At 41.7% G+C, this 14,585-nt stretch overlaps 1 protein-coding gene across 1 annotated transcript in view; it reads right to left on the bottom strand.

Moving 5' to 3' along the window:
• BANP (BTG3 associated nuclear protein) overlaps positions 1–14,150 on the bottom strand; it is a 217,576-nt gene extending 203,426 nt beyond the window's left edge. The window contains exon 1 of the mRNA XM_060788495.2: positions 14,032–14,150. The gene's annotated coding sequence lies outside the window, so the exon portion shown is untranslated. The remainder of the gene's footprint in view (positions 1–14,031) is intronic.
• Between the last annotated feature and the right edge of the window lie 435 nt (positions 14,151–14,585).

The raw sequence follows: 14,585 nt of genomic DNA, 5'->3' as shown, positions 1-14,585 counted from the left end.
GTACGGTGATGACAATGACAATAATAATAATAATAATAATAATAATAATAATAATAATAATAATAATAGCAGAAGATTGGACAGCTCAGGACGGTTGGGAGCATACTTGATGCAGAAATGCAATGGGATGTGTAGTTCATCTTCTTCTAATATTGCTTGCTCACCTGTATGCAATTTCATGCACCAAAGTGCCAAAAAGCCATCATTCCCAATATTTGTCTTACTTAAATGTGGTTCAGCTCACACCAACGCAGACAACTATTTTGGGATACTTCCTGAAACAGTCTGAAGATACTACATGCCTTTCTTAGCCATGCAAAGTTTTGTTTGTTTAATAGCATGAAAGGCCTATTCCTGTCTTTTCATAGTAAGACGATTTTAAGTATTGGTTTGGTTTATCCGTTCCACGTTCAACTGGGTACCACATGTGAACAAATCTCAAGTCTTTTTCTTTCCCCCAAATTCCTAAAAGCTTGCTCGAGGCTTTAAGACACACATACTTTCCAAACTCTGTTCCAAGGCCACAAAAATATAACTTCTTATCCTTTACGCTTTTATCAAGGTGTTTGCTTTTCATTTAATGAAAAGTGAAAATTATTTCGACTCCGTCAAGTGTTAAAGGCCAAATGAATTGGATCAGAGGTGATTTGCAAGCTGTCGGTTCCATTTTTTACTGGCACATCAATCCTCAAAACATATTTAACTTGAAAATAAGGCCCACTTATTGAAAAAGAATTGGCTCCAAAACAAAGCTGCTTTGGATCACAGTTTAAGGACGAGACCCAAATCTCGAAAACTGCTTGAAATCTACAACTGACTTCATCTGAGTGTCATGTCACACGTCTCCTTTGACATCTCCAGTTGGAACATTTTGCAGAAATAAATGACGGCTTATATATTAGGTTGGGGAAAATTCAGCAAATCTCAGGGTGTTGTCTCTTTTGCCTGTTTGAAAAAAAAATGAAAAAATTGTGGATTGTTCCCACATTAACTCAATTGGCAATCTTTAACCCAAATCCTAGACAATGGGGACGTACTTCTGAGAAAACATGAACCATCTGACAAAAACTGAATGAAGTTCTCCAGGTCTTCTGTTATTTTTGTAGCAAACACCAAAAAGTCAGGAATTTTGGTGTGTCCTTTGGAACTGATATTTTTGTCATTAAGAATAAAACCAAGTTGCTCAGACACCTAAAAATGTCAACATTTTTCCCTTTCTCCATAAAGCAGGCTTGTCTATGGCATCTAGGAACCAAAAATTATGTTTCAATTCCAAATTGGGAACCAACTTTGTCCAGGAATTAATTCCACTTTGAAAACAAAACCATCCAAACATTTGTAAAAGATAAAACCAAACCATCTCAACATTGTCTTCCAGGAATTTCAGCGACTGAATCCAAAAATCTGTACTTGGGAGTATGAAAGCTGTCACCATTGTTCTCCAACATACAAAATGAAGGAAACACTCATTAAATTGGGACACCTGTCAAGACATAAGGAAGTGTTTTCTTCCAGTATTGAAAGGGTATTTACTTGGAAGTATCGTTCTTGGCTCTTCTAGTGCCTTCCGAACCAATTTGCTTTTCTCGCAGATGTTTGTGGTACTGTAGTAATTCACTGTACCAATACAAATACTTTGGAAAAAGCTGGACCAAGAGCAAGCCCCATTTCACAGGAGAGTAGAATGAATCCAGCAGAAAAGTAAAAAGTTATTCATGTTCTCATACAGAGTTGTCATGGTAATTTCATACATTGCTTTTTCTTCTTCAGGCCCCAAATGGCAGCCAAGGCCTCCATCCTTTAGTAGCCCGCTGGCACTGACTCTAACTCTGACATGAGCAGGGAACAAGGCTCTTTGACAGCGACCCGTTCTAGCTTTATAAACCCAAAGCTTGGCTCAAGGCTCCAGAGCCCCTGGCAGCTAGATCTGAGTCCTTCAAGGCCGGACCATCACTCCATAACCAATTACCTCATATGTCAGCTTATTGCAAGGCTGATTAATAAGGCTAACATAATAAAAAGCAGCCTTTTCCTCAGAGAAGGTCAACCGCAGTTGTGAGCCAATTCTCCCAGGGCCTTCCTGCGCCACTTTGAAGGCCGGAGTAATTAATCAAGATACAAAATCTCAGGAGGATGCTAATTAGAAAGAAAAAGAGAGGTACAAAGAGAGTCCACGTGTGCTTAAGGCCGCTGCTCTTCTCATTCTTCTTCTAGTTCTAACAGGTACATTACAATGGCTTGCAACAAGTTAGAAATATCCCAAGCTTTTGATCATGCAAAAACTGAGCACCATGCATTTAGTATCCAAAAACCATTAGGATCTTCTGCTTTATTCATCCACTGGTCATAAACTGCATTGGCTTTCTTTCTTTTTTCTTTCTGTTCATCATGGCAATCCCTCCTGAATATTGGAGACTGTCAGAATTGGAGATGATCTTGAAAATGTTAGTATGTTTAGCTTTATTTGTCTGTTAATCATAGACCCTATTGCATTTAGTTTTTCTGTCCCTTCTAAACGTTGGTCTTCCAATTCTCAATTACAATACTGTACATTCTTGCAAATATGAGTCGACAAAAAGTTCTAGCTCATTTAAAAAAAAACCTGCCTAGTACAGACCATGGATCAGCATCTGTTCCCAAGACCTCCAACACTCTTTAGACATTTCCATTTATAGGAAAGAGTAAAGGGCTCCATAAACCAAAGGGATACTCAAAAAGAAGCAATCAATATTTCCTTTACCTTGGATACATGTAACCTATAGAGATGTTAAGTTACCCAAATGTAATTCCCAAGAAAGCTTTCCTCTAAGCAAACAGCCCAATATCCCACACAGCAATTATCTCAGTGGCAAATGTATTAAGATCTCCTAAACGGGACACTAGATCTATGGCTAATGTTTCAGGCAACTAGCACAGTACTGTTGTTATGTGTCTCCAAGGCAATTGTAATTCTTACCTCGCAGTTTTCTTGGCCAGGTTTGTTCAGAGGGGGTTTGCCTTGGCCTTCTTCTGGGGCTGAGATAATCTGACTTACCAAAAGGCTTTCCATAGAAAAGCTGGAATTCAAACCCTGGTTTCTAGAGTTGCAGTTCAATGCTCAAACCACAACACAAGTACAAACTAGTCCTTTTTCCTGGCATTTGCAGACTCAGGTAACTGTCCTGCATTTACAGACTCAGGTAACTTAGTCCTTTTTCCTGGCATTTGCAGACTCAGGTAACTGTCCTGCAAATGACAAGGGAAATTACAGCATCCGGCCCAGTGAATAAGATGGTTTCCAGATGTTGATGGACTGCAACTCCCATCATGCCAGGCCAATGCTGGCTGGAGTTCATCCTACAATATTTGAAGGGCTGACCACTCCCCAAACCTGATTTCATCAACCGAAGAGCATCCTCTACTTTCCCCTTTTTGGGGGAGGACAATTAAGTCCAAAACTATAACGATTGTATGGGTTTAGAGTTCAGCACACAAAGACAGGAATGACTTGACTTTTAGGACTCCACTTCACTTTAGAGCCATCTAAAATAGTCCCAAGGACTATATGCAGTAACGTTTTTAAGGCTCACCTACATTTCCAAGGGACTGTTTCAAATACGGTGCAAACCATCTGCCTAACCTTTTTTTACCCGGAGTTAATAAGCAGGACAGAGAAGAGGCATGCCGAAGGACATGCTCCAGTCCTCAACACACCTAGAATGAGTGAGCGTCATTGCACACGCCAAGAATCACATATGAGTAAAGACGGATTGCAAGAGTCACACTTGAACTCCATTCACTTATTGTGACAATTCAGACAGGGCAGCCCAAGGGACCGAAACCACTTGCTCCAAGGACAGCCCTTGATCGCCTGTAATCCGCTTCAGGGAATCCAGACACAGATTACGGTGTAACTATGCCAAACGGACTTGATTGACGCTGTCAAAACAAATTACACAGCAGAACAGTTCCGAGTTTAAATATTTATTTTAAGCGAAGGTTGTGTTTTCAATATCCTTCAGGAGATTTCCAGCAGTTTTCAAACAAAATGGGGGGGGGGGGGTCAAAATCCCACAAAAGAAAAGGTATTTGTAGGCAAATTAATATCGCATGACAGAAAAAGGAACTTCAAGGGGTAGAGCGCCACCTGGTGAAGAAGGAACATTTGCACATACATCATTTCTACGTCTGCTGAGCAGCAAAAATAGTGAAAGAACCAGGTGAATTTTGCTTTAGGTTTACTTTTCCAGATCAAAATAATAACAATGGAATGATGTACAATATGAGCTCCGTATCTGAAGGGGATATATTCCCAGACTTCACTTGAATATGCAAATGCACAGAAAAAAACTCTATTGAAATTAAAGACTTCTGGCCCAAGAGTTCCATAGAATTGAGCCGATATGGGAGTTGTACCATATTATTGAGAACAGAACGCAGCAGTGAAAAAATGGCAACAGGAAAGATATATTTTGACCCATAACAGGACAAGGAGGAACAGAGGAGGAGAGGAATAGCTTCAGACATTTTTCAGAAGTGGCTGCACATCATAGGAATAAAGGAATCTGTCTTAAAAGGGAATGAAGTAATGGCCTGTCTGCCCCAAGATCAGGGCGAGAGCCCTATTTCCCCCATAATCTGACCTGACCCTTTTCAACCTGGGATAAAACCTGGGATATTTTGCATGCAAATCATGTAGTCTTGTCACTAAGATGTCATCTTTCCCCAAATCCTTTTTGCAAACTGTTCAACACTGACATCTCTCCATGATGTACATAATGACATCACTGTCCTTTTAAAAGCTTCACATCACTGTCCTTTTAAAACTACAGATAGGACATTTGGGATCCAGCAGGTCCATACTATAAAATAAAATCAGAGATATTGTCCTTGAGGCATTTAATTTCATTTAATCCATCTCTTCCGGCAAGCCTACTCAGTCAACTGTCAATCTTGAGTTTTCATTTACATTCTGTTGCTACTATAAGTCAATACTGTATCAATGTTTGGTGCAAGTTTTTATATTTTTGTATTTTTATCCATATAATTTATTGTATATATTTTATATGCATATGTTTTTGACTTTGTTGTGCCCCGCCTTGAGCCGTCATAATAAAAATTATTATGTATTGTCGAAGGCTTTCATGGCTGGAATCACTCAGTTCTTGTGGGTTTTTTCGGGCTATATGGCCATGTTCTAGAGGCATTTCTCCTGACATTTCGCCTGCATCTATGGCAAGCATGCTCAGAGGTGAGACCTCACCTCTGAGGATGCTTGCCATAGATGCAGGCGAAACGTCAGGAGAAATGCCTCTAGAACATGGCCATATAGCCCGAAAAAACCCACAAGAACTGAGTGAAAAATTATTATGTTATTATTAATTTAACTTATATCAACAATAAGGTATGCTTAGAACAAGTACTGCGTCTGTCCTAAATATATGCTGCCTCAGAGTTCTGCCTTTTCTTCAAAAGGCAAAACCTAACATGACAACAAATGCGTACATTTATATAAACAGTTCTGGTTTGGCCACAAACGAATGCAGCTGTAGAGTATTAAATGTACTTTATATATTTCGTACGTGATGTTTCTTTGCATTACATGCAAGATGAAGAAAAGGCATCCAGGTCCGAGAACGGGAGGTTCCAACATATATGCAATGCACAATTTCTAAATAGGCGAAACAGCCTTTTAACCACCTTTATGGAAATGTTTGACTCTTGCTGGATCAAAGGATGGGTAATCTTCTCTATTCATGGGAAACTGGGAAGTAAATAATTTACTAAGAATAGATACTATACAAATGCTATTTACAGTAAATGTTTTGGAGATGGTCGCAACATTCTGTTACATCTGTGACCCATAAAGCTGATAGACTGACTGTTTTTCAAAAATTTTCATCAAGCGGGTTTGTGCTATTTGCTTTGCTGCTACTTAAGTTTGTTTTGTTTATAAACGTCGCTGTACATCACGTCACAACTGCTATCTGTTTTTTAAATTGAGAACCAGGGCCAAGCTTTGTTGGGCCTTGCTGCAGGAGAGACCCTGGGGCTAAAGCATTTGTTACCCAGCTTTTGTGTCTTGCTTGGCCCTGGGCTTATTATTATTGTTATTATTATTATTATTACCTTTATTTGTACCCCGCTAGCATCCCCGAAGGACTCGATGCGGCTTACAAAGGCCAAGGCCTCAATAAAACAACAATATAACAGATACACATAAACCATAAAACAAATCAAAACATGAAGCAATAACAGAAAACAGTAAAAACTGTACACATCGCGCAATAAAACTAAGGCCAGGCCAAGTGTTAAGGGTACAGATTAAAAAGTGCTGAGTATGCTAAATGAAATATAAGGATGTTTGGGTAAGTGCAGTGTGCGGACAATCTTAAAATCTCTAATAAAGTGCTTCTGGACGTGTTGCTGGAGTTTCCTATTCTGGCCTTCAAGCTCTTCCTAAAGACTGCCAACATAGGGGCTTGTCTGATGTCCCTGGGAAGGGAGTTCCAGAGTCGGGGGGCTACCACAGAGAAGGCCCTGTCCCTCGTCCCCACCAACCGCGCTTGCGACGCAGGTGGGATCGTGAGCAGGGTCTCTCCGGATGAGCGAAGGGAGCGTGCAGGTTCATAAACGGAGATGCGGTCACGCAGGTAGGCAGGTCCCAAACCGTTTAGGGCTTTGTAGGTGAACACCTGCACCTTGAATTGGGACTGGAAAATGAACGGCAGCCAATGGAGCTCCTTAAAGAGGAGGGTTGACCTCTCTCTGTAAGGAGCACCAGTTAACATCCTGGCCGCCGCCCGTTGGACTAACTGAAATTTCCGAGCCGTTTTCAAGGGCAGCCCCACGTAGAGCGCATTACAGTAATCCAGTCTAGAGGTAAGGCAAGGCATGGACCACCCCAGCCAGAACAGCCTTCATGAGGTAAGGTCGCAGTTGGCGCACGAGTCTCAGTTGTGCAAAAGCCCTCCCGGACACCGCCGACACCTGAGCCTCAAGCGTAAGTGATGAATCCAAGAGGACTCCCAAACTGCGGGCCTGTGACTTCAGGGGGAGTGTAACCCCGTCCAGCACAGGTTGCCACCCTATACCCCGATCTGGTTTTCGATCAACCTAGAGGCCTGGGAGAGCTAGGTCTGACCTAGAGGCCTGGGAGAGCTTTATTGGGCCCTGCTGCAGGAGAGACCCTGGGGCCAGAGCATTTGTTATCCAGCTTTGCTGGCCTGCCCGGCCCAGGGCTTACACATGAGGGACCTGAAGCCACCCTCTCATTCCACCTTAGAGCATTCCTGCACTTTAAGGTCTTGTTGTTTAAATTGTGGCACCTGTACCCTAATCCTTTAGCCTTCTAGACTAGCACCTTATATCTCCTTACCCCATGGTAATAATGCATAAGACCACTTTTACTAGCAGGCTTTTGTTTGCTAGTTTGGGGGGGGGGGGTGCTTGGGAAACTATGTTTTAATCTGTTTTATTGCATAAATTTCTATGTTATATTTATTATTTGTATGTATAATAAGGCATTTAATTTTGCCAAAATCTGTAAGCCACTCTGAGTCCCCTTCGGGGGGAGGAGAGCGGGGTATAAATACAGCAAGCAAATAAATAAACCATCATCCAGTGGAGGAAATCTTTTCCATTAATTTATTTGCGGTGTTGGTGTATAGTCACAAATAAAATGCATCTTTTTTTAAACAACTGGCTTATCACTCATCCCATTAAGACTTATTTGGGAAGCAATCTTGTCCCTCACACACAAATCAAAGAGGGACATGCCATCAGGGAATACATTTTGGAATGAAAACTCCCACCATCCCCCATCCAGCATAGCTAAGCAACTTTTTCAAGTTGTGAGAAACACTGTTAAATATATTTGGATCTAAATTCAAAGGTGAGTTCCCATCCAAAGTAGATCCAATGAAGCAATGGGATTTACGTAAGAATTAGACTTGAAGGCACATAATCTAACGGTATCTATAATACAGGCAGTCCCCAAGTTAAAGGGTTGTTCTTAAGTTGAATTTGCATGTAAGGCGGAACAGGTAAATTTTTTGAGTGTAACTCTAGCTTTGGATAGCACAGGGAAGGGTGAACACTCCTGCAACATTTGTTTTGCTGTTTGTGCTTCTATTCAGAACATTTCACGTCACATTCTGTCCCTGTGATCACTGGATTTTGAAAAATTTGGCTTGTTGTGGAAACATGGATTGGGGCTAAAGCAAGGGTCCTCAAACTTTTTAAACAGAGAGCCAGGTCACAGTCCCTCAAACTGTTGGAGGGCCGGATTATAATTTGAAAAAAACATGAATGAATTCCTATGCATGCTGCACATATCTTATTTGTAGTGCAAAGAAGCACTTTAAAACAATACAATAATTGAAATGAATAACAATTTTAACAAATATAAACTTATTAGTATTTCAATGGGAAGTGTGGGCCTGCTTTTGGTTGTTGTTGTGTGCTTTCAAGTCGTTTCAGACTTAGGTTGACCCTGAGCGAGGGCTGGGTAAATGACCTTGGAGGGCCGTATCTGACCCCTGGGCTTTAGTTTGAGGACCCCTGAGCTAAAGCTTCAGTGGAGACATCTTTTCTCTATGATAATAACTCTTTCAGAAGGGAATTTCCCTTCCAAGGGGAGATTTCCTTTCACTTTGTGTTGTCTCACACCCCTTAACTGAGTTGTTTACAAGTCAGATGTTCCTAACTTGGGGACTGCCTGTAAAGTGAAACATACATGTATGTATGTATGTACGTATATATGTACCTACCTATCAATGTTTGTACGTATTTTCCAAGATGGTGCCAGTTCCAGAGAGAACTGTAACTCCCACCAACAACAGATCTGGAGCAAACTTGGCACACAGACCCCACATGACCAATAAAACATGCTTTGGGGGGGGGGGCGACCAAGCATGATGGGAATTATAGTTCTCCACACATCCAGAGATCACTATACACCCCACCAACGATGGATCTGGACCACACTTGGCACACATACCCAAATGACCAACTTTTAAGTGCTGGCAGGGTCTGGAGAGGTTTTTTTGTTTTTGTTTCGGGAGCAACATGAGAAACTGCAAGTCACTTCTGGTGTTCATTGCACCACCCATCATATGGAGCCCCCAGTGGTGCAATGGGTTAAATCCTTGTGCCGGCAGGACTGCTGACTGACAGGTCAGCTGTTCGAATCCGGAGAGAGCAGGTACAGCTCCCTCTGTCAGTTCCAGCTCCCCATGCAGGGACATCAGAGAAGCCTCTCACAAGAATGGTAAAGCATCAAACATTCGAGCGTCCCCTGGGCAATGTCCTTGCAGATGGCCAATTCTCTCACTCCAGAAGCAACTTCCAGTTTCTCAAGTCACTCCTGACATAAAAAAAAAAACAGCATGATGGGAGTTGTAGTTCTCCCACAATCAAGGAGCATTGTGAACCCCACCAACGATGGATCTGGACCAAACTTGACATGCATACCCAACTTAGCAATTTTGAATACTGCTGGGGTTTGGAGGGAAACCCTTGAACTTTGGGAATTATTGTTCACCCACATCCAGAGAGCCCTGTGATTTCCGTCAACAACAGATGTCATCTAAACTTGGCAAGCATACCCAACACAGCCAACTTTTGATTACTGACCAAGTTTGGGAGGAAATGATCTTGAATTTTGGAAGTTACATATCACTCACATCCAGAGAGCATTGTAAACCCAACTGACAATGGATGCGGATCAAACTTGCCACACGTACCCATTATGGCCAACTTTAACTATTGCTGTGGTTGGGAAACAATGATGGAAGATGATGGGAGTTGTAGTTTACCCACATTATTATGCATTTTCTAATAGGTCCATTCTTAAAATCCAGTCCAATCAATGAATAATTCTTATGTTTATTCTTACAAAAGACCAAACCCAGGCATCACTGGGTATCCAAGTTAGTAATAAATAATAATGACAGAATTTCAATTATGGGGGAACTGCAAGATCAAAATGAAATAACAAAACAAGAAGAATATTAGTGAGTGACACAACAGGTAAGTTTTTCTGTGTTGCAACAAGGAATAAAAACTAGTACTTTCTATAAATGTTAATGACTACTGAGAACAGGTTACAGGTGAAGCTACTTTAACCAAGAATCCGAAATGCTCGAAAATCTGAAATGGTCCTCATGGGCGGCTGAGACAGAAGCAACTTCTACTTTCAGATGATTCAATGTACACAAAGAATGAAATTAATTTTTAAAAATTACAGCAAGCCAAAAAAATTATTAGGCATAAAATTAGGTTCACTTTCCATTTGTAAAGTGCATATAAAATACAAAATAATTTCATGTTTAGACATGAGCCCCAACTCCCAAACTTCTCATTGAGAAAGTAAGAAACAAGAATTGGAATACAACGCATACCTCAATACATACACTACTTTCCTTCACAACTGAGATAACTGTGGGAAATAAATAAATATGAAACTAATGGTGAGTTAAAACCTGAATTGTTTTTATTGGGACTGGTGGAGGACCAATCAGGGAAGAAATATAAGACCGCTGCAGTTAGAACAGACATGGGCAAACTTTCTAACTTGGGGGCCACATGGTGGGCTGGAGCAGGGTGGGCAGGCCAGGAAGGAAGCGGTTCTCCCCAAGTCCCTTCTCTGTCCTTTCCTCCTCTTCCTCTTCTCTTTTGGAGACAGAAAGTGAAAGAAAGAAACTCCTAATAAATAATCCTAGAATTCTAGAGCTGGAAGAGACCCCCAAGGGCCATCCAGTACAACCCCCTGCCATGCAGGAAGGCACAATCAAAGCACTCCCAATAGACAGTCCCTGCAGAAACACCTCCAAAGAAGGAGACTCCACCAAACTCCCAGGCAGCCTAGGCCACTCTCCAACAGCTCTTACTCTCAGGAAGTTCTTCCTAATCTTTTCAGTCAAATCTCTTTCCCTGCCATTTGAAATGATTGCTCCCTCAGTTTTGCCCCTCCTTCTTCTCAATGGGACACCCTTTTAAATCCTGAAAACATGGTTCTCATGTTCCCTCTCTACCTTCTTCCGGCTAAATACCCTCCAGGAGCAAAGGAAGAAGAAAAAAGAGAAGGGAGGAAGAGAAGGATGGGAGGAAGGAAAGGTGGAAGAGAATGGAGGAAGGGAGGGAGGGAGGGAGGGAGGGAAGACAAAAGGGACAGAAGGAAGGAAGGAAGGAAAGAAGGAAGGAAGGAGAAAGAGAGGGAAGAGGGAAGGAAGGAAGAACGAAAGCGTGGAAGGGAAGGGAAGATGGAGGGAGAAAGTATTTATATACATTTTATATATATATAATAGCTTTTATATAATATATATAAATCACTATGTAACTGGAATTGCTTTATAAGATATTATGTGTGTGTAAAAAACACTATGTAACATAGGAATTGTTTTATAAGATATAAAACATATATCACTATGTAACACAGGAATTGTTTTATAACATATATATGTTATAGTGTTTTATATTATATATATATATAATATAGGTAAAGGTAAAGGTAGTCCCCTGACATTAAGTCCAATCATGTGTGGTGCTCATCTCCATTTCTAAACCGAAGAGCCAGCGCTGTCCGTAGACACCTCCAAGGTCATGTGGCCGGCATGACTGCATGAAGCACTGTTACCTTCCTGCCGGAGCGGTACCTATTGATCTACTCACATTTGCATGTTTTCGAACTGCTAGGTTGGCAGAAGCTAGGGCTGACAGCGGAAGCTCACGCCGCTCCCCAGAATCGAACCTGCGACCTTTCGATCAACAAGTTCAGCAGCTCAGTGCTTTAACCCACTGCGACACACGTTATAGTGTTTCATATTATATAAATATATATTATAGCATTATATATATGTGTGTGTGCTTGTTATTATTATTATTATTATTATTATTATAGTGATAGAATTGGATTTCATCCCAAACTGAAGCACTTTGACCCATCTGCTAAGCTGTTCCCAACTGCTCTTTGTGCAGGATTCTCACACAAATCACAACCTTAAAGACAAGGAGTCCAATCCTCCTTAACCTGAATTATCTTCTTCTCTATCCAGGATTCTCATGATTTTTCTTTGGATCACAACTTTTAACTCACAAATAAGACAAGATCTCGTTTTGCATGGGTTGTCATTTAACATTAAGACCCAGACATGTGATTTGAACAAAGTTTGGACAGGAAGTCTGAAATATTCTCGACCTTTATCCTCCAGATGTTTTTGGACTTCAATTGCAAGAAATGTTAACTATTGGTGATGTTGGTAGGCGCTTCTGGGAGCTGAAGTCCAAAATATATTGAGATATATTACCACCAACTGCCGCTCTGGGCCAGAGTGAAGAGAGGGAAGGCCAGGGGACAGTTCCATCTTGTCTCCTGTGTTATGCTAGTAATATAATATACTATATTGTATATACATATAATATTTACAATATTATAATGCAATACAATATAATACTACTAATAATATAATATAATTATATATTTTATATTACATGTAATATTACTAATAATATTACAATATAATGGTATAGTACAATATAGTAATATATAATACTGATATTGTACTATGCTAACAATATAATATATCAGTGGTTTTCAACCTTCTTAATGTCATGACCCCTTAATACAGTTTCTCATGTTGTGGTGACCCCCAAGCATAAAATTGTTATTGCTACTTCATATCTGCAACTTTGCTACTGCTATTATGTAAATATATGATATGCAGGATGTATTTTCATTCACTGGAGCAAATTTGAATACTGGTGGGGTTGGGGGGATTGATTTTGTCATTTGGGAGTTGTAGTTGCTAGGATTTATAGTTCACCTACAATCAAAGAGCTTTATGAACTCCACCAACAATGGAATTGAAACAAACTTGGCACATATAACTCCCATGACCAAGAGAAAATACTGGAAGGGTTTCGTGGGCATTGACCTTGAGTTTTGGAGGTGTAGTTCACCTACATCCAGAGTCCTCTGTGGACTCATAGAATCATAGAATCAAAGAGTTGGAAGAGATCTCATGGGCCATCCAGTCCAACCCCCCGCCAAGAAGCAGGAATATTGCATTCAAATTACCCCTGACAGATGGCCATCCAGCCTCTGTTTAAAAGCTTCCAAAGAAGGAGCCTCCACCACACTCCGGGGCAGAGAGTTCCACTGCTGAACGGCTCTCACAGTCAGGAAGTTCTTCCTCATGTTCAGATGGAATCTCCTCTCTTGTAGTTTGAAGCTCAAACATGGATTGATCTGGACAAAACATGAATACCGAATATGCCCAAATATGAACACTGGTGGAGTTTGGGGAAAATAGACGTTGACATTTGCGAGTTGTAGTTGCTGGGATTCATAGTTCACCTACAATCAGAGAATTATGAACCACACCAATGATAGAATTGGGTGAAACTTCCCACACAGAACCCCCATGACCAACAGAAAATGCTGATGGTCTTTGGCGACCCCTCTGAAACCCCCTTGCGACCCCCCCCCCCGCCAGGGGTCCCGACCCCCAGGTTGAGAACCACTGTAATATATTGTATGCATATATATAGCCGGTCTGATGTAGGAAAGATTGGGATATAAAAGTTTTAAATAAATAATATATCTTGTAAGCCGCTCTGAGTCCCCTTTGGGGTGTGAAGGATGGCATATAAATGTTGTAAATAAATAAATAAGTAAATAATAAATAGAAGGTAATTTTATACAATGCTTTGACTAATGTCGTCCGCCAGAAAGAATCTACACCGAAAAGTTAACCCAGTTTGAACTACAACTTGAATGGGAAAGGCTCGAGGCTTTCATTCCACTTTGTAGAAGTCCATCACCCCAACCCCAGCCCTAAGGGGGCGGGGCCATTGGAGCCAAGCCACGCCCCCTCATAAGCCCCGCCCACCCGCTCCCCCCCCCCTCTCTTTTCGGCCTAGTCTTTCTGAGGGAGAAAACCGGGCCTTTGCGGCGGTTCCGGCGCCGTGAGGAGAAACCCCGCCAGAGGAGGAGGCCCCGACCCGGCAGCTCCATCCTCAGCCGCCCGCCGCAGGAAGAAGCGAGGTTACCGTTTGCCTGGCCGAATTCTCGTGGTGTTTGGGAAATCGGGTGGCTCTGTGCGATAATGGCGTCCTTCCTCGCGAGAGATCCTCCAAGGAGAAAGCGACTGCGCAGGCGCACAGGCAAAGGGCGCGCGCGCTCGCTCTGCCTCCCTCCGCTGGGCTTCTCCTGGCGCAGGCGCAGTGGAAGCCTCCCACCACTCGCAGTCCCAGTGGTATGCCGGCCGCCGGACTACGGCTCCCAGAGAGCTTTGCGCGAAGGGTTGCTTCTTCGCGCCTTCTGGGGGTTGTAGGGCGAGAGAGGGAGGGCGCAGTGCGCGCTGGGAATTGAAGTCCTTAAACCCAAAGAGTGGCTCAGGCTTGCATCTTGACATTGCAACTGCAAGTGTTCCTCCAGATACAGCAAATACAGTACACACACACACATACACACACACACACATATATATATGTAAATATAATATTATACATACATATTATAATATATATACACAATGTATGTTATAATCTATATATATATATTATACATACATATTATAATATATAGAGAGAGTGTGTATATA

Source organism: Anolis sagrei, chromosome 8, assembly GCF_037176765.1.
Source record: "Anolis sagrei isolate rAnoSag1 chromosome 8, rAnoSag1.mat, whole genome shotgun sequence".
NCBI classification, from domain to species: domain Eukaryota; kingdom Metazoa; phylum Chordata; class Lepidosauria; order Squamata; family Dactyloidae; genus Anolis; species Anolis sagrei.
This window is presented reverse-complemented; position numbering and strand designations above follow the sequence as displayed.